The 20,032-nt window shown below is 49.6% G+C and overlaps 1 protein-coding gene across 24 annotated transcripts in view; it reads right to left on the minus strand.

The window, feature by feature from the left end:
• Positions 1-20,032, minus strand: part of LOC111846029 (protein tyrosine phosphatase receptor type F) — a 120,711-nt gene that overhangs the window by 88,537 nt on the left and 12,142 nt on the right. For 17 of the 24 annotated variants that reach the window (XM_072704285.1, XM_072704284.1, XM_072704282.1 and 14 more), the window contains exon 1: positions 557-901. The exons of 1 other annotated variant lie outside the window; for it this stretch is intronic. The gene's annotated coding sequence lies outside the window, so the exon portion shown is untranslated. Of the gene's footprint in view, positions 1-556; positions 903-20,032 lie in introns of those variants that run through there. 6 more of the 24 variants (XM_072704291.1, XM_072704294.1, XM_072704290.1 and 3 more) reach the window with 2 other exon arrangements.

A 20,032-nucleotide genomic window follows, 5' to 3' on the forward strand; every position in this document is an offset into this window, starting at 1 on the left:
CAACTGGAAACACAGCAGCGTCTGTGCCGGTCACTCCGTACTCGGCCGGAGCGACAGGGTGTCCCCCCGCAGCGTCTGTAGCTAGGGGACGGCCAGGCAAAACTATGGGCTTTATTCAAAGTGCTGAAAGTGGGGGGAGGGGGGGTGCTTGCAGGCTAAGGGGCAATTTGCCAAAAAGCTACCCAACAGAGTGCAGTCCAAAGAGGGGTTTACCATTGTTTTGGCTTAACAAGACCGAGCAAGAGGACAAAAGCCTCAGGCAAGACGAGAGGAAGAGAAAATGCTGTGTGGTGATGAAATCCTACACTTGTTTTTAAATAAGAAAAATAGGTGAAATTAAACTGCTGCCCTAATCAGAGCCTTTAGACAGCCTGCTTGCAATTCCTCTGCAATTCCTGTTCACATTTCTCTCCCTCTCTGAGTTACCTGGATTAAAAAGCAGGGAAACATTGCTGCTGAACCCCAGGCTGGAACAACAGCAAAAAGATGGAATGAGGAAAAAAAAATCATTTGTTTTGAAGAAGCAGGATTCCAAAACGAAGAGGCCCACACTTACCCATGTCAGCTACACGAATCCAAAGGGAATTAAAGACACGGACTGAGCAGGGGAAGCCCTCAAGCTTGTTGACGGAGACTCGCGGTTACTTCCAGGAGCACAGAGCACGGCGTTAAAATCCCATACAGCCGGCCAGTAATCAGCACAGAACCTGCTTCAGGTGAACAGGGGCTCGGATACAGTGGCGGAAGGTTAATCCAGAGGCGTTTGCAGCTTCAGGTTGGCTTGCAACTCGTTCCTTCTCTCAACCCCAAACAGGTACGGTGGCAGCTGGAGATAGACCAGGGTTCAGTCAGTGAAGCGCCTGAGATGAAGTTGGCTCACACACTGAACAGGCTTGGCCGGAGATCCTGGCACTGCCTACACATGATGTCACAGGTGTTGGGTTTCACTGTGGGAGGGGCCTGGCAGGTGGGACCGGGGGGCAGGAGCCGCGTGATTATGCGGCTGCTCCAGCCAATGGGAGGCTTGTTTGTGATGTGACTGGCCAGGTAAGAGGCGCCCTACTATGAAAAAACAAGGAAAGTCTTACCAGGGAGAACAAAAATAACATCAAAATAAAGTGAGAGAGACTCATTCTCTGACACACTAACCTTTCTGTAAAAGACAAGCCCACTTCAAATGTAAAGGTTACATAGCTATTTCTAGGCATTGTCGCGTTCTTAGGTTTCCCTTATCCCAGCGTAATCACGTTTTAATCCCTTTCCACCACAAATACCATCTTAGACTGATCCCACATCCATTTAGGTCTCCCAGTTGCTTACTTTGTAACCTAATCCTCACCGGCCAGAGACAAAATGTCAGTTCGGTATTCCACTGACCCGGATGAGGGGATTTCAGATCCGATGGAGACTTCAAACAAAGACACGCAGTGCCATTTTATGGGACAGGAGTCCGGAATTTGCTCCCACAACAGATCCAGGCATGAAACCTGCCTCAGACCAAAACCACTGGGTTACAGTCTCAGTGGATCAAACAAATTTATGTTTGTGGGAGACACAGACAAAATTTAAAGAAGCATTAAAAGTGATTCTCGGAGGAGTCGCGTGACAGAGACGTGGCCACCAGCGTCCATTAGGAACCCTGGTGAAGAAGGATCGCGCTTGTCTGAGGTCCCATTTCTCAGCGAAGCATCTCCTAACAGCTCTAACCTTTTAATGTAATCTGTTCACCAAGAATGAGGCCACGTCCTGCAGAGGCTGGCTGAACGGTCGCCACGGTGTCTATTTCACACAACATCAGGACACGACAGGAGGCTTCCGCCATACAAATTCACTCCTCGCTATTTTTGGAGCGGTCATATTTTTCAACGGAAATACTTACTTTTACATTGATTTATGTAGCGGCCGTCCTGGTCCAAGGCAGGTAGTTCATCATAAGCCTACAGCAGTTATGGAGCCAAATACTAAGTGGGTGACTCAAACATGCCTCATTAAATTAATTCCACTATTCTGTGTATTTTTACAAATATGTCTCACTGCGTTTCAGTCTGGGAAAAGAATGACTGATCATTTTTGGTAATCGATTAATCATGTAATCGGTGCAAATGCTTCATGGAAAAAACACAGAGAGGTATTCTTAAGTCACAGTTGTAATAAAAACTTTACACAGCGTAGAGAATCTCTATTTAAAGGGACAAAGTGGGATAGAAGCTAACATCTGCTGCCTTTGCCATGTTTACCTCACTTTACACCATGGGGGGGGGGGGGGCTGATTTCTCCCCAGAGATTTCAATAATACTACTGAAGCCCAGTGACAACTTTCAAACCGTTTCACTCTTGCTCATCCAGTTTGTCCATTTTACTGCACTGCTTATATTGGTGTAAGTTGCAATACATCTGCCCTCTGCTGGTCTGGTGGAATATCACTGCTGTACGCATGCACGCACCACGACCGTCTGCGTCTGCGTCTGCAGACAGATGCAGTACATACACAAGAGTCCACAGACACAACCATGCACAAGCCATCACGGTGAACTAGGTTAAACACAGTGACATTGCTAGGTGGTGAATGTGTAATAAGAAATTTACCCAGTAAACCACTTGACTCGTCAGTAATTCTTATTATAGATTATTTCCAACGTTATTGATTATCTGCTGTAGTTTCAATAACCAAAACGACAAGTGTAACTCTGAGGCTGTAAATTTATTGTGTCCAGCTTACAGACTTACAGACTAAATATTCACTTTGATACTCTTGAGATGAAAATCACAGTTTTTTCACAGAAATTGGTTTTTTCTTGCATTGTTGATGAAAAATGATGAAATTCTCCACATTAAAGTTATGTACGAAAATTAAACTAAAAAAAGAAGACTGCTATGAATTTTCAATGGTAAAAATAATAAACCTCCAACTCCCAGGTGTGTTTCTAAGCATCCCTGAAAATTCCAGGGTTGTGAGCTGAAAACAGCAGAAGCATCACTGGGACACAGCTGAGTAGGCAGGACTGAACATCAGGGAGTCTCTGAGGCGTCGCAGACAAACAGAGACAGTGAGCACATCTTGGGCTTAAGTTCACCCACAATCCACCTGGCTTCACCTCTTCTGGTGCCAGTGAATAATGCAACACAAACATGATAGGCATTAATACGGCAGGTCGGTTCCAGCTGCTGTTTTTAATAAGAAACAGAAGACACCAAATACCCCATGGAAGACATAAGAAAGGAACCATGTCGAGGGATGAAAAAAAACCTGTAACCTTGGGTCTAGTCTAGTCATTGAGCATGTGAGGAACTCCAGTGTGCCTCAAGGTAAACACCTGAGTGGGAGCAGGTGACCAGTCAAGACACAGCAGTGCACACCAGCTTGCTGCAGCACCATCCAGAGGCACAATGTGGCAAGGTGCTCAAGAAGGCGGCCAGCAGGGTCTCGGCAAACCCGACTGACGGCCGGCTGTACATACGTGGCAGCGGGCAGGTCCGCCCGCTTGCGCAAGAGCATCGATAAGAGAAACAGGTAAACACCTGTAACCCGCTCCCACACACAAACACACACCCACATCACATTTTTATGAGTCAGCTAAGCTTACAAAATCGACAATGAAAGTCGTCATGAGATCTGATACCAAAGATCATCTCAAAATATTCCATCTTGAACCATGGCTGGATCATCTCACCAAAACAAATCACCCTCAGAAACTTGACCTGCACACCACTGGCTGACCTTCTTGAGTTCCTCGTCGACATTTGGCACAAGTGAGCATGTGTCTTGTTCTTCCAAACCCTTTCACAGGAAACACGTGTTCCCCGAAACTGAGCTTGTCTTCTCAAGGTATCCTGTGCTCATTAACGGCTCTCTCTTCCCTTACTGGCGTCTAAAACGCACAAGACAGGCAGTCATGAACAGCCCTGCTGTCGCCGCTGTTGTGACTAAGAAGGCCACTTCATGTAAATCTCGGAGCTTTCCATTTCAAAAGCAATCAGCTCGAGTTACTCAAAGATTTACGGTTCCCAGAAATTGGAACCATTAACTTCTGCAATTTCACAGGGTGGAGAAAGACAGATGACAGAACCGGTCCTTTAAGAGCACTAGGAGGACAAAGGCGGCAGCAGCATTTTAATCACCACTAACATAAACGGATGTGCAAGTGTCATCGGGAATCCGGCGATGGGAGCAGGGCCTGCGACCAGCCTCCGACATTCCCAGATGATTCCCAGCATGCTGTTATTCCATTGGTGACTGGAGGCCGCTCTTACAAGGCCAGCGTGTGACACACGATGCCTGAGGCGTGTCATGTTCGGACACGCGGCCCTACACATACATCTGTCACACGTCCCGACTTTCAGCGGAGACGGCGCACTTAAAATCAACACCCGACACCATGACAGACATAAGCTGGCAGCTTTAATGGGAGCTCAGCACGCAGGTCTTTCAAAATTCCACGAATGCCTTGCTTTAACTGAGACATAGAATGGTCTGATCAGAGAAAACCCAACCCTTTTTGGAGCCCTATGTAAAATGTGATGAAACTTGTTGCTTTCCGTCATCTTCCTTCCCATTCTGACAGGCTGATCAGATGGGGTGCCCCCTGGTGGCTGCCGGGCCCTAAGCAGCCACTCAGTTCACTTATGCCTTGGGTCTGATGCTGATATCTGGTTGATTTAAGCTATCTGTAATGTTAAAACAGTCAAAAGACGTCGAGGTGGTAATGCAAGGAGGAAGCACCATGAATGTGGTAAGAGAGAGAAGGGAAGGCAAGCCGTTTACGCGCTAGGGACGGTACCACTGGGCCGGCCAGGTCCAAAGCAACATCTCAGCAGCCAGCAGACAGCTGCAGCCACTGGTGATGAGTGCCAGTGTGGCTGAGCAAGGGCCAAAGCATGCGTCAACATGCGTGCGAGAGCCAGTGTCTCTGCTCAGAAAATGTAAAACAATATGCGTCCTCGGTTATGCTCATCTGGACAAGTCAACAAGCAGACTCTCTGAGGAAGGCCGGCGCGTGCGGGAGAATGCAAGGAGCAAATCATTTCCATCTGAGACTTTGGTGGGTATGGACAGGCTGGGGATGCATTTAAATAGGCCAATTAAAGCAGGAAATGAAGCAACGAGAGGCACTCGGCACACGGAGACCGCCGTGCCGCGGCGCCGCGCTCACAAACGCGGGTCCGGCGTCTGGCCGAGGCGCCTGCTGGGAGGGGGGGCCGTTAGTATGCATGCCCACGAGCCGCGATTGAGTCCGAGACTTAATTACGCAGAGAGAAAACAAGAGTCGCCACTCGCCATGGTGACACTGCGGCCACGTCGTCATGCTTGTAGATGTGCTGATCATCGACAGCGCCACCTTGGGATGTTTGTGGGGAGCGCGGGAAAAGAACCTCCCGCGGATGGGACAGCAGTGAAGGATACACAGGAGGCACCAGGAAAGGATCAGAAAAGCAGATCATTCCAAAAAGCGGAAGAACAGAAACGCAGAGCTCCCAGCATGGTAAAAGCTCACGAGTGGAACCTGTAAACCAGAGACAGTCCCTGCCTGTGGGGAACCTGTAAACCAGAGACAGTCCCTGCCTGTGGGGAACCTGTAAACCAGCCACAGTGAGAACACAGAAATGCCGATGACGGCCTTCAGCGGGTGGCAGCCATGTTTAAAATGTCCTCCACTGCGCTGATGGAGGTTTGAAAGCACAAAATGAAGAACATGAGAACGAGGGCCTGGCATACGACAGACAGACACAGACAGACAGACAGACAGACAGACAGAAGAATACAGATGAAGCTTTCAGGAGCCACATTTGCGCTGGTGTTCATGTTTGTGTGTAATGGTGAAGCCCAGAATCCACCTCACAAGACAGACTTGAATCTTTTTTCAAATAATTGGAAACACAAAACTGTCAGATTCCTGAATATTCAACTATTTACCTTTTATTAAAAATGATGAACAGAGATTTGAAACCTCATTCTCATTTCCCTATTTATCATACAGAGACAAGTATTATAAAGTCTAAATGGGACTAACTATGACAACCTTAACCCCTACCCAGCCCAAACCATAACCATAAGTAACCAAACAAAATACAAGAGGTTTTTTGCATTTTTATTTTTTTCACTGTAGCCACAGATTTTAATATAATAGAGTTTTCCCATATGGGGACCAGGAAACACTTCCCCATAAGGTAAAAAAAACAGGTATTTGGTCCCCACAAGGTAAGGTATACCTGGACCACACACACACACACACACACACACACACACACACGTATTCTGACACACGCTCACTCTGACACACTAGTCACAAAAGCACTTGGTCACAATTAAAACTGGCCACTAATCGATTTGAAATGAAAGGCCCGTCCTTGTGTGCCGGCATCTGAGACGTGGGAGATTCACATCTGTCACCAGTGCTGCTGTAATTACGCCCCTGCCACGCTTCCAGATGCCAGGGGAATGATTTAGGGGAAAGAGAGGGAGCCAGAGCACTAGCTAGGCAGTGCCCGCTCTGGCCCTTTAAGGACACGGCCACCACCCTGGTCACACCCATGCCTGATGACAGAAACGACCTTTCATGGGGGGCCAGGATTCAGCGGATCAGGGGAGCAGCAGAGAACCCCCCCGTGGGACCCAAGCAGGCGTGGAACTAAGCGGCCTCTGTGCTCAAATTTCCCCGTCAGAGGGAAACTCAAGAACACTCAGGCTAGTGCTGGATGATGTGACGGTAATTTATCGTGACTGGTGGCAACTGTATCCACGATAAGTGCTTCAGAGTTACCACAAGGCTCTGCATTATAATAACGGCAGAATAGACCAGCAAGCACCCATCATGTGACGCCTGAGTGTTCGGAGGCTGCAGCAGTATGAAAACAAAGAGAGACCGATGTCAAACAAAGCAGTCTCAGCCCGCATAACATCTCAGCCGCCTGGATATCTCACTTCTTTGTCAATTAACTGTCCCAGTCAATCTCAATATAGTGGCTAGATCTTGAACTGGAAAAAACCAACAACTTTATATTTCATCGGACTGCTGAAAACCTTCCGTCCGGAGATGAGGCAGCCCAGCTGCCGAGTGTGTGGCGGCTGATGAGGAACTGCTTCCAAAAAAAGGTTCTACTGTGATTGTGTGGAAAGGGTTCGGATGGATCAATCCACTGTCAACTTTGTTTATCCATTATTATTTGTTTATATTTATTGTAAATGGAGATAAAAAGTTACTGATCAAAGTGATAAATGTGTATTTGTACTTGAAACTTTTAAAAGTTCCACATAAAAAAATTAAAAGCACTTTTGCTATGATGAGAAATTTCTTTTATATGTAAAGTATATTACATGCAGTAATAATTAATTCTATATTCTAAAGTTACAAACAACGCTTCTTTTAAGCCTATAATTGCTGAATTACTGAATTACCATCACTGCATACATTCCAGAAAAAAAAAAAACATCTATATCCTGGACTAAGCTTCTGACCAAAAATACTGTGATCTGACATTTTGGCCACATCGCCACCACCATCAGACACAGCTCAAACAGACACGGCCCGGACAGACGGGGCCCAGACAGACGCGACCCGGACCAAAAATATAGGGCCTGGACAGATGTGACCCGGACAGACACGACCTGGACAGACGGGGCCCAGACAGACGCGACTCAGACCAAAAATATAGGGCCTGGACAGATGTGACCCGGACAGACACGACCTGGACAGATGCGACCCAGACCAAAAATATAGGGCCCCGACAAATGGGGCCCGGACCAAAAATACAGGGCCCGGACAGACGCGGCCCGAACCCTGCCCCCTGTGTTGGAGATTTGTGCAAACTTTACAGCGGGATAAAGTACAGATAAATCTCCTGATCTGCTCCAAGGTGGTGGCGGGGGGGGATGTTCTGATTGCTGGGAGGCAGCATTACCAAGCCTCACTTATGCTGGGGGGGGGGTGCAGAGTGGGTAATAAACAGCCACTAGTCCCAAAAAGCTGTGCAGGAGAACACATGGAGAGCTGCTCCTAGACCTCTCCTCCCACACTGCCATCCCACCTTGGGCCTGAAGGGGGCTCCACCATGCAGCCGCAGAGATGTGTGGCGCCATGTCGGTGAAGGACCATGCGTGGTGAACTCCCACAGAGTCCTTGTTACACAACATGTTTGCATAAATCATAAAGCGCCATAAAGCTGCTAAAGTGAGCAAAGTCTCCCTGAAAGGGGAAGCAGCGCACTGTCCACCAGTCTGCCTGTAAAGGGGAGTCTTAGCGGTGGAGATTCTTAGCAATGTCCCACAAGACTGATAAAAAGTCCATCCAACCATCCATCCATCCATCGGCTGAGCCATTCACTGGCACTTTTAGCATCTCCTGTCCGACTGTGGGCAATATTCCAGAAAGACACACCAACCTATCAGACGGATGGGCCAAGGGCACCTAACACCCCCCGCAGAGGCATCCAGAAAGGCGGTGTGGGATGAGCCAGGGCTGTAGGTCCCGCACCACTGGACTCATCATGGAGCGCGTGAAGCCGGCAATCAGCAAGCGCAGGAACGTAACCCGGGCCGCTCCGCGCGGTTGGCCTGGCTCGCTGTGTCCTTCAAACTTTAGTGGGGAGGGGGGTAATAAAAGCAGAGGCACCTCTAAAAAGTGCTTTTACTCCCCCTCACACTCCACTAAACTTGACCCCCTCCTCCTGAAGGAGGACATCACTCTGCCTGACACTAACGGCATTTCACTCCTCTGAGCAGTTATGCCAACCCTCACTGCCACAGTGACAATTGATAGCAGGATTCAGCAGCAAAAAATACCTAAACAGCAGCTCTATAAAGTCAGTGACCCCCCCCCCCCCCCCCCGCAAACATTTTATTGCCGTTATATCTACAATTGACTATAAGAAACACCCCCTCTCCTCACCACAGGATGACACACCCTTTCCCACACTGGCAAGCAGAAACGAAAATGCTGCTATTCCCCAGGCCGGCGGGGAGAGAGTGAGATTGGGAGTCGAGTGTGTGGCACTCAAGTGCTATTTATACTGACAGAACAGGAATTTGCCTGAACCTGGTCCAGCCCCAACCAAAGCTCCATAACACATGGAGCAAGCAGTGGAGTATTTTCAAGTTACACCCAGGGAGCACGCAGCCAGTGGCACCAACCCACCCCTGAGAGGAAAGCCTCGGAGAAGAAACCGCTTTAACGTCCAGGGCACCTCAGAGAGAGCCGAGGCAGCGGAGCTGCAGGCTCGACGCATTCAGCACGTGGCTGGGTGGGGGGGGCTTGGGACGGTGGCTTGCTGGGGTGACAGGGGCTCAGTCTTTGCCAGAGACACCGCCAGCGTGATGGGACCTTCGCACCTGAGCCCCCCCGCAGAGGAGATTCCCCCAGAGCTTGCATTTTTTAATCGCCCCAATGTGCAGTCATCAATACCACTTCTTCTCACGTTTTCAGTGGGGGGGCTAAGTAGAATATAGGATGAGCTTCACATCACTTTCATAGTGAATAATAGTGAACAATGTTTATAGGGTGGAGGAGGAACACCTATTGATGATTGTAGAGTACAGTCTGGAAAAAACAGGAAGCAGAGTGTAGCTGTAAAAAGCAACGTATCCTTCAAATAACATGGCCTTTGTGCCGATATTCCTCATTTACACACCATGGGAAGGTGCACATGACAAGGCGGCAGAAGCTGATCCACTCCTCACTCTTGGGCCACTTAAACGTTCACTCCTGAGCCAGGGTCAAAGGACAGCTTCCCTACCCGAGACCGTGATGTGATTCCACCACCCAGCAGCCAGCCCTGAATGGTTAGCATGCAGAAAACCTTCAGATGGAACCACGTGGCTGTGGCCAGTCCTGCCAACCCGCCGACATCAGCTGTGCTGTCAGGAGTCGCGTCACCATGAGCAAAAATGGCAAGGTTGTCATGGGACGGCATGACTTTGTTTTCCCCAAAAGACGCTCCGACTGCTCTGCAGCCCACATCGTTATTTCACAGGGCTCAGCTGAGGGCCGCCTGTCTCGAGGAATTGCTTGGGATGCGTGAGATGGGGGGGTTGAAGGGAAGTCAGAGCGTGGTCCTCCGAGTCACTTCATCCCACTCGCTGTCTGACTCACAGGCTAAATGACGACACCCCTTTAACTAACAGGGGCCAGCATTAACACACGCCAGCGGACATGACCTCAGCTGACGACAGAAATGCATGGGAGAGACACCCTCATTCTAATACTACGCAGCTACGTCAAGCCTGAGCAAACTGGTCCCTAGACCAGGAGAATCAATCCCCCTATCAGTGCCTACAGCCCCAGATCAATTAGGTGGGTCTGCCTGTGAGCCCTGGGGGTGTCGCAAATGGGCACACAGTACAGACCACATTGCATGACACCTCATCCCCAATACCCGGAGTGTTCCTAAACACTAAACCCTAGAGAAAAAGCCACTTACAGGAGATGGTGGGAATTTTTTGTGGGAAACATACTTCCAAACACAGGGTCCTATGATTGTGGTGTCCGTTTCCACGATTGCAGCCCCTCCCACAGAGAGAGCCCTGCTAGGTTATCCCGGGAATGTGGCCCAGCTCTATCGGCAGCCGGATCCCGGATTCCCCTCTGCTTTCGGCTGCCGCAGGGAGCACAGACTCGGCCAAGATGACAACACCCGTCATGTCATCGGCCGCAGCTGTCGGCCCGGGTTACGTCCAGGAAGTAACAGAGGCGCAAGGGAACAGGGAAGCAAGACAAATGGGTGAGGCAGCCTGGCGCCATTCGTCACGTCAACTTCTGGCGGCCGAGGGCTATGAAATATGGCGCCGGGTCTCACTCGTCCATTGATCGTTGTCGGGTCTCATTGTTCGGGTTGGCGAACCCCGTGAATCATAAGACTGATGAATATCTAAAATCGATAATTAAAAGAAGCCTTATCAGGCCACTCATCCATCATCCAATTTAGGGCCAACTCCCCTATACCTGCATCCACAGCGAACCCTGTCAGGCAGGTGCAGCCCCCAGTTTCCCACAGGGGCTGGAGACACTTTATCCTCCCTCCATAGTCATGCAACACTGATGCAGGGCGCTGAAGAGAAGCAGAAGCTGAGTGATGGGAGAGTCTCCCATTAAGCCCTCATCCCAGAATGAGCGAGGCTGAGGCAGAAACAGAGGTGCTACCTCAGCTGACAAATGGAGCACCTACACACTTGGTACTTGACTGGAAACTTAAAAACCTGGCTGGGGCAACTGGACGGTGAGCAGAGCGGAACACTGGCAGCTGTGCTTCACCTTATTAAGACACTAGCAGAACCCCCTCAGGCTCCTGAACCAGCACAGCCCCAGATGGCAAGGAAGTCAGCTCTGGTCAAGCAAAGGAGTCACACGACGGACCATTAGCCCCCCACTCATTCTCCCCAAGCTTCCGATTGCAAGCAGGAGAAACATCAGGGGATTTGGGCTGTTCCTTCTATTTTCGGTTTTGCCATCAGCTTCCAGGAGGAGAAGGCCAGAGAAATAACGGCTAATATGTTGGAAACGCATGCATACTGGATTGTGACCTGACTTATTTAAAGAATTATTGGCATTGTTACCGTGACGATAAGACGGACAGTACCTCAGACACAAAGTCCCCCCAAGATTACAGGCTTCATCCGATTGCGTCACCAGATCCAAACTTCCAGATGACTTCCAGGATGGCCCAAATACCAAACAGCAAACAGACGACATTTCCTCCGAAGTTTTAATAAAAGTTGACCTACATTTCAGGTCACCCTCAATGCAGCACCTGTCAGCCGTCATGCTGGCACGGCTCGCATCTAATTGTCAAACTCGTTTCCGCGTGACGGCGAGATCCTCTGTATCTGGGCAGCGGGGGCACCTGTTGCCTCGAAGAGAAGAGCCAGAGAGCTGGCTGCTCTACCGGGCCCCTGCGGGGCATGAAAGGATGGTGCAGATGCCAGGTGAGCTCCGAGAGAGTGGCAAACGGCGCCACACGCCGACTGCCCGTGGACACCAGTCCGTGCCCATGGACTGCGTGACTAATACAGAGCCAAGCAACTTCCTGGGGGCGGCTGAGGGCATGTCGAATAACAGGCCCCTGGCAACAACACGCGGACATGGCCGACACATGCACGTCAGTCAGGAGGTGAGACCAATAAAATAAACATGTTTTAGAAAGAAAAATGAATAACAGCTCCAGTATCTGAGAGTTAACCTTCGTCAGGCAGCAAGAAATCCTCCATCCACTGGAAAAGGAAGCCAAACTGGACTGGGGACTGGCTCCTTATACACCCCTCCAGCAAGGGAGAGACAGCCAAGGGTGCTGGGCACAAACCAGCCAGACCACTCAAGGATGCTACTTTCCTTCTCCTACAAGACCCGCAGTGGAACATTAAGCAGGGGAGGTTCTGCCCAAAGATGGGAAGACCCCCAGCACCGAGCAGAAGTACCGTGATGGGCAAACGTCAGACCAGTCACTCATGGGATCCTCGTGCCATACCACGTGCCGGGCTTGGGTTTCCATGGAAACGGCACAGGCCGTCTCCCCCATGCTCAGATGTGTACTTCCCCAGGAGGATACGGAAACCCCTTCTCCTGGAATGCTGCCGCCTCAGGACGCCAGCAAGGCCCCACGTTCCTCAGGCAGATCCTCGGAGGTCACACATACCAGCCGACATACACACACACACGCCTCACAGTCTACAGAGCCCATTACCTTCTCTCTCGTTTACTTTAATCACATACAGTAAATCTCATAAGAAAATTCCAGAGGGAAATCAGGTTATGGGACCAACGCGTGCATTATTTCCGTATGGTGGCATTCAGAGCCAAAGCAAACAAAAGTTCAAGTAACACATTGATTGTGTGGCACTAAAAAAAATAAAATAAAAGAATATGTTTTAAACCAGCATGGCTAGAGCCCACACTCCGCCCTCCGCCCACATCCAGCCAATCAGCCAATCACGGTCAGCTCATCCCCCAAATGATGCCTCCAGCAGCCTGTCCTTGGCCCCGACTTGCCTCTGGGGTGGGGCTACCTGTAGCGGTAGCCGGTAGGGCAGGGTGGAGGGGCCGACACGCCTTCGTCAGCATGCAGAGCGATAGCTAACCGGGTGACAGTGAGATGGTGTGGAGCATCCTGGAGGCTGACAGGGAGGGGCACTCAGATTAGGGTCTTCCTACAGCTCGATTCAGCATCTCCACTCCGGAACACTTGCCTGAGCTCAGAAGAGGAGCAGAGGGCACGGACAGCACCAAGGGGCACTGCAGGCGGGTCAGCACCCCCATTTGGGGCACTCCTGACAGGTGGAGTGTGCTAGACCAGTGCAGACACGCCGGAGAGGGATAGACAGCACACACGCACCACACACACACGCACGTACGCACGCACAGACACACAGGAAGTGAGAGCCACCGTCTCATACTTCACAGATTTCACAGTCCTGAACCAGGCAAAAAAACAATCATTTTGTGTAACAATAAATATTTATTTCAGAAAATGTCAAACCTCCAAGGCTGACTACGTCTGATTTTGCACAAACTTCCAATTTCGTTAATGCACAGCAGTTGCTTCCCTGATTTTTCCCTCATCAGGACCTAAGGCAGCACCACGGTGTTTAAGGTCACCCTGCATCAACCACATTGCCGGCATGACATCATCATGCATCTGCCCCGCCCATCTCGGCTTGTGCCGCCAGAGCACCCAGGTCCCGCCAAAATCACAGAGCTTCATTAGCACATTTAGTTTTCTAAGGTCATTTTGTAATTCTCTTAAAACTTTAATCAACAGCAGAGTAACTGTTTGACAGGACAGTTAGTTGTAGCAATTCAAGGACTGAAATTTAAAAAAAAATAATAACACCTGTTTCCTGGAGCTTAATTTTTAACGATTCGACTGACATTGCTGGGCTAAAAGGAACAGTTTGGTTCTCTAGCAAGAAAATACCATAAAGTTTAACCGTTTATGGGAACCATGAAGCCACAAGACCAGTGACATCACCCATCAGAATTGGGTAATATCCCCAGGGAGGAAGAGGAGGGCAGGAGGGCTGCTGGGCTTGGCGGCTCCATCGGAGCTCCTGGGATGGAGCCCGGCCAGGGGCTGCATGCCTCACAGTCAGGGGCCACGTCTCATGTTATTAGGCGCCTTTGCTCTGAAGGACATGCAACAGATGAGCGGGGCCAGCAGCAGGAGGCGCTAAGGAGAGGGACACAGGTGGCCGACAGGGGGTGGGGTGGGGTGGGGGGGGGAGACACACTTGATCGTTTGTTTAATGCATCCAAATCCACAGAGGAATGCATGAAAATGTGCCACAAAAAAAAAAAAAACATGCAAGCGCATTCTTGGCATGGGACGGCTCGTTACCGCTGGCCCCCGGCTGCTCTGCGCGGCTAATCAATTCCACGTCCTAAATAATCCGCGGATGCACCTGCTGGATTTCACTCCAGCCATTTCCTGGGAATCCTGTCAGGGAGCGAGCGTGTGTGCGGGCAGGAGTGCGGGATCCGCCACGGAGTGGGCACCGCCTGGCCAATCAGTCCCATCAGATGCCAATGATCTGCGGAGTCTATGAAGCATTAACCTCCGCTGGAAGCCCCCCAGCCAAGGGCAAAGGAGGAGGCTGGTACTCCCCTGCTCCCCCCGCCCCTCCAGGAGCCCCAGGTCGATTTGCTCACACAGTGGGTCTCTCATTGTTCTCCATCGTTAACAAAAGGGGATGATTTCTCCCCCCCCCCCGATGCATTACTGCCCCGCTAAGGCCCCGATACAAACTCGGTGGACGAGTTATCGAGAAGGAGTAGCAAGTCACACAACCAAGGGGGGGACATTTTCCTTTTCTGTGCCATGAGCAGAGCTATCTATGTGGGGGGGGGGGGGGGGGGGGGGGGGTGGCAGGGAAGCAGAGGAGCCCCTCAGTCCCTGGCTGCCCGATTAGAGGGGATTTATGCACAGGTGCGGCCCAGACCCGGCAGAACCAAGGCTGAGAGGAGAAGGCAGAGTTGGACGGGTTTTTCGGGGGGTGGGGGGGTTTAAGCTGCTGGTTTTAAGAGCTGATGTGCAGGCCTTAAATTCCCAGCAGCGGGATTATGCAAATCAGGCTGATAACAGAGGCGAAACACGTGTTTACACATGCGAACCACACAGAGGGCATTCGGCCATTAATGTTTTTACGGATCCTGGTATTTGCAGCGTACGATTTACTAGTCCGGTGACTGACGAGTTTATGCGCTTGTGGCAAGCCCCCCCTCCCCCCAAGTGAACTGAGCATTGCTGCCCCCAAGAGAAAACCGCACAAAAACTGAGAGGACAGAAGTGATAACAGGACAGACACTGAATGGGGAACAGCAACAAAATTCATGGCCGACAGACAGACTGTCCTGCACGCGGTACAATGCAGCCCATTTCAGGACAAAAACAGTGTAAAGCCAGGGCAGCCTTTTGAATGAGAATGAAGTTTTTCTTTGAGATGATTATCTGTGGCAAAAAAAATAAAATAAAAAAATCGATGTTCACCTGCTGAGAGGTTCTTCGCAGCCGTGGGTAGACATCCACTGTGTACTCTAAAGGTTTTGGAAAGTGACCTTTGCACAAACATTGCGGTCAAAAAATATTTTCAAACTTGAGGATCTTTGAAAATCCTCGAAACCTCAGTACATAAGATGTTATCTGCAGAATCACCCTGCTGTCTGCTCTCTTCTGGTGTTTTTGTCTAAACAAAATCTTATCTGGACCAAGGGGACTGTGAATCAGTGAATATTCCAGAAAATCTGTTCCGAAAATCCACACGGTTATGTACCATCATTTTCACCAAATCACTTTCCTGTACTCAACTGAAAAAAATTCTTATTTCAAAAAGAAAACAAAGTATATTTAATTTAGTGTGCCAGGCTTGTCCCTGATTGTGCAGCTTCTGCAGAAAACCTGAGGCGTCCAAATTACTGAACCATCCATTTTTTCCCTAAACATCAGTCCTCCGTCGCTGTCAGGCACCATGGAGCCTCATTATCCAGTCACATGACATCTCTCAAGCGCATCAACGAATCACAGGCCAATCTCATCCATTATGCACCACTGGCTGACAGAACCGTGTTTCGTTTCCTGTTTTCCAGTATTCAGGAATCTGCCTTGGGTCCTTGGATCATACAAAGATGAATTGCAGTGTTCTTTCGCCTCTACTGGGCAGCGCAAACATTATACTCCACAATTCACCTCCTGGCCTCCATAACTTCAGAAAAAGAAAAGAGGTTACAGACCTGCCTCTGTCTCGTGGTTAATCCAGCACAAAGTCTTAGCAAAGCAATCCATTCACCCCAAGCAAAATCCATGCCTCCACGTTCTGATCCAATAATTTGATTTCCTTTATTTGATTATAATGGGTCCGGGTCATCCTTCTTGTAGAGATTAAAGTCTCATACACGTTGTACACTTTGCGATAGCTGAGTGCGACACACAGATGCTTAGTGCGCTGCATGGGGCTTCCAAACAGTGGCGCTGTAGTGCATCCATCTCGGCTCTTCACTTAGTCCAAGGAATTGTACAATGAACAGAGAAATACATTTTTAAAGTAATGCATTGCATTTCCCGGTTGAAGAGAGCCCCTTAATCTCCAAAGTACTGGACACCATAAGCCACGTTTCCACAATGGCCATCACACACGCCATCATGCTGTAGACAGTGGCCAATCCCTCGTGGCCACATCAATCGCCTCGCTCCGCTTTGATTCTCACACAATGACAAGGACTTGCCTTGCAGAACACTGCAGTCATCATGACAATGACAGAGTGGGCAGGATTTTCCACGGTCTGACTGTCCACCACGGTCACCGTTTACGGCTTTCCTCTCGGACCCAAATGGGCACCAAAGGAACAGCCAGTGTAGGCTGAGGACCGGTCCAATCCTCGGCAGGACTGGTCCTGCGGGGCCCTTCCCCCTGCCAGCAGCTAAGTGGGTCAGACTCGACCCCAAAGGGGGGGGGGGGGCTGCATGACAGTGTCTTAATCAATCTACAAAGCAGATTCTACTGGCACATTAAAAGTGCGCCGTTACACAGAGTCCTGCTTTACCTTCCGTGGTAAAAACAAAACAAAAAAAACCTTTAAATAGGCAGCTGAGCACTTTGCGCTACAAAAGTCAGGGATCAAGAGAAGACCTCGGCCTTTAAACACAGCACAAACCCTTTCAGACAGCAGGCCCCAGCTTCCCATTTACAAAACAGTCACGGTGGACCATATTTTGGGGCAGGGCGGCGTGCATCACATGGACACCTCAAAGCACGGAGCATAGGGGCAGGTGTGATCCATCCTGAGTGCTGAGGTCTGGATGTTACTCTGAAAACGTACCTACTGCTGTCTGCACTTTAAAACATCTGCCCACCCCCGGCTTCTGCAGGTTATGCTGCTTCCACCTCGTTGGCTGACAGCTCGCGGAGGGGGCAGAAGTGCCAGTGCTGGGAGACTACCCGAGATTTCCACCGACATCAGAGATGGGGTCTCGGCTGCCGGGGATGATCACAGTCCTCAGGGGGCTCACCGGATGTCCAGGTGAGTAGTACGGAAGCCATAGTCAAGTTCACTGTGCTCTCCAGCTCCCTCTGGGGCTCTGTACCAACAACAGCCCGGAGGAACAGAGAGGAACCGACCGCCCAGTGGAACAGAGAGGAACCGACCACCCAGAGGAACCGACCACCAGGAGGAACCAGCCAGCCAGAGGAACCGAGAGGATCCGACCGCCCAGACAAACCCACCGCCCAGAGAATCCAACCGCTCAGAGGATCCAACCGCCCAGAGAAACTGAGAGGATCTGACTGCCCAGCCCTCATCAGCAGAGATGTAGGCGTGATTCCTGAGCCTGGAAGCAGTTGGCCAGTTTCTGGTTACAGCTTTGTGAACATCCTCCATTCAAGCTCCATCTTACCCCATTCTTGCTACGCCTGCTATGCTCATCCAGCCTCATCCTTCACCATCACCTTCAGAACATACCCAAAAACGAGCAACCTGCTCATCTACCTTCCAAAGCCCAAGCAGCCATCTTAACACCTTATCTTCAGTGCAGTTAAAGTACCGGCACTCAAAGTCAACAACAAAACCAACCCCTGTCATGCTCACAAGCCAGCCAAACAGCACGTGATGAACCCCTTCCAACCATTCCTCAAATAAGTCCCATTTGAAATCTCCATTAGCGACAAACGTTTGTTTGTAATTAACATCTGTGTTAGAGACTAGATCAGAGTTTGACTGATAATGAATTTGAAGTGCATGGGTAATTAGTTAAATGGCTTTAAAGAAAGCTGAAGGCTCCGTTTTTTATCAAACATCATATGACGATAAGTCAATATATTCAGCAGTCATTACTACCACAGTTCTCTCAATGGTAATTAAGAGCCAAGGCATCTCTCTGCAGCTTGTTCAATTTTATGGGGTCGTGTTAAGCATCACCTTAATTGGGTAGACAGGGTCCAAAAAGCAGATCCCTCATGAGATAGCTTCAGTGGGACCCACCAGGTAACACGCCTGGAATCCGCAGAATCTCTCTCAAATCTACCATGTGACCCCACCAGCACATCCAAGAAAGGCGAGCCTCTCCATTCGTCTCTCTCTCCATGGGGAAAACCCCACGCCCCCTATGGAGGCCTCAGGGGTATCAGGATAGCTTATAACCTATGGAGCTAGGTGAATGGACGTGACATGTTCTGATCTGGTAACCAAGGGCACTGCGGGCAATACAATCATGACTTCTGGCACAAATCTAATAGCCATGTGGTATCAAGAGCAATAACCAATGCTCAGGTAAACGGACCACAAAGGTTTCAGCAACCGATGCTTCGGCAAACAGGCCACAAAGATCTCAGCAACCAACGCTCGGGCAAACTGACCACGAAGGTCTTAGCGACTGATGCGCCGTCAAACTGCCCACAAAAATCTGTGACCATCGTTCGGGCAAACAGACTACAAAGATCTCAACCAATACAGGCAAAGTGATTAAAACAGCAAAAATTAACAAGAAAAGTGAGGAACAGCCACACAAACAGACCGTCCCAGTGGAGATGCCTTTGCCTCAGCTAAACAAAATCTCTTCATAAACAAACTGAAACCACTGATTAGATAATTAGACCCCCTAAAAGATTTGTGAAACGATGATGGTACAGCTCAAAACCTTAATTAGGAAGCAGGAGGAACTTGTACAACTTCTTCAAACTCATACAACAGTTCTTTGATGTTCTGGCATTCTTCACACACCAGGGAGACTCCCGTGTCTCTGGGAAGGCATGAAGAGCCGATCAATTGAAACCAGGAACGCCACAGAGACGATTCACACACACACACACACACACACACATACACACACACACAGGGTTTTAGAATAAGATCACAGATCACCATTATTTCCCCTTAAACTATTGTGTGTGAGGAACCAAGAGGAAATCTAATTTAAAAGTAAAAAAGAAAAGGTATTAAATGAAAGTCACTTATGCTCATTCACAATCAGTACAAAAAATTGCCTTTCGTGTTAAAAGAAGTGTTCAAGTTAAAAGGAACAAACAAGGAAAAACCCAGGAGAATGAGCACGGCCTCATTACTAAGGCAGTGGGGGGGCTATACAAGTATATTCTCTACTTCACTAATCTTTTATAGTGGCCGTAATGCACGTAATACTTGCACCATTGGTTTTGTTTCAAGGTCTGCTGTCACCCTCTTCTGTTAGCTCTCCCACACCCCCCACACCCCTGCGTGACAGAGAACAAAATGGCCTCCGCTGGTCCAAACGAGGACCGTCTGGGGGGGGCAATGCCGAGGGGCAACAAAAGCTGGGCGGTTGGCTAAGGCAATGCAGCCCGCCCCGTCGCACACACACCCACTTCACTCGCATCTCTGTGAAGGCTGAGAAAGGGTCCTGAGCACAAGCACAAAACAGCACCTGAACAGCAAGTGCCTTCGTAAACAGGCCCCATGCGGAGCACATCAGCACATAAGGGGCTGCCATATTTAATCAGCCACTCCAAGAACTTTACACACTTATTGGCTTTACAAGCTTATTTACACATTTACCTCAAAGCAGTTTGAACCAGCATCTGGTTGTCACA

This window comes from Paramormyrops kingsleyae, chromosome 21 (genome assembly GCF_048594095.1).
Source record: "Paramormyrops kingsleyae isolate MSU_618 chromosome 21, PKINGS_0.4, whole genome shotgun sequence".
Classification (NCBI taxonomy): domain Eukaryota; kingdom Metazoa; phylum Chordata; class Actinopteri; order Osteoglossiformes; family Mormyridae; genus Paramormyrops; species Paramormyrops kingsleyae.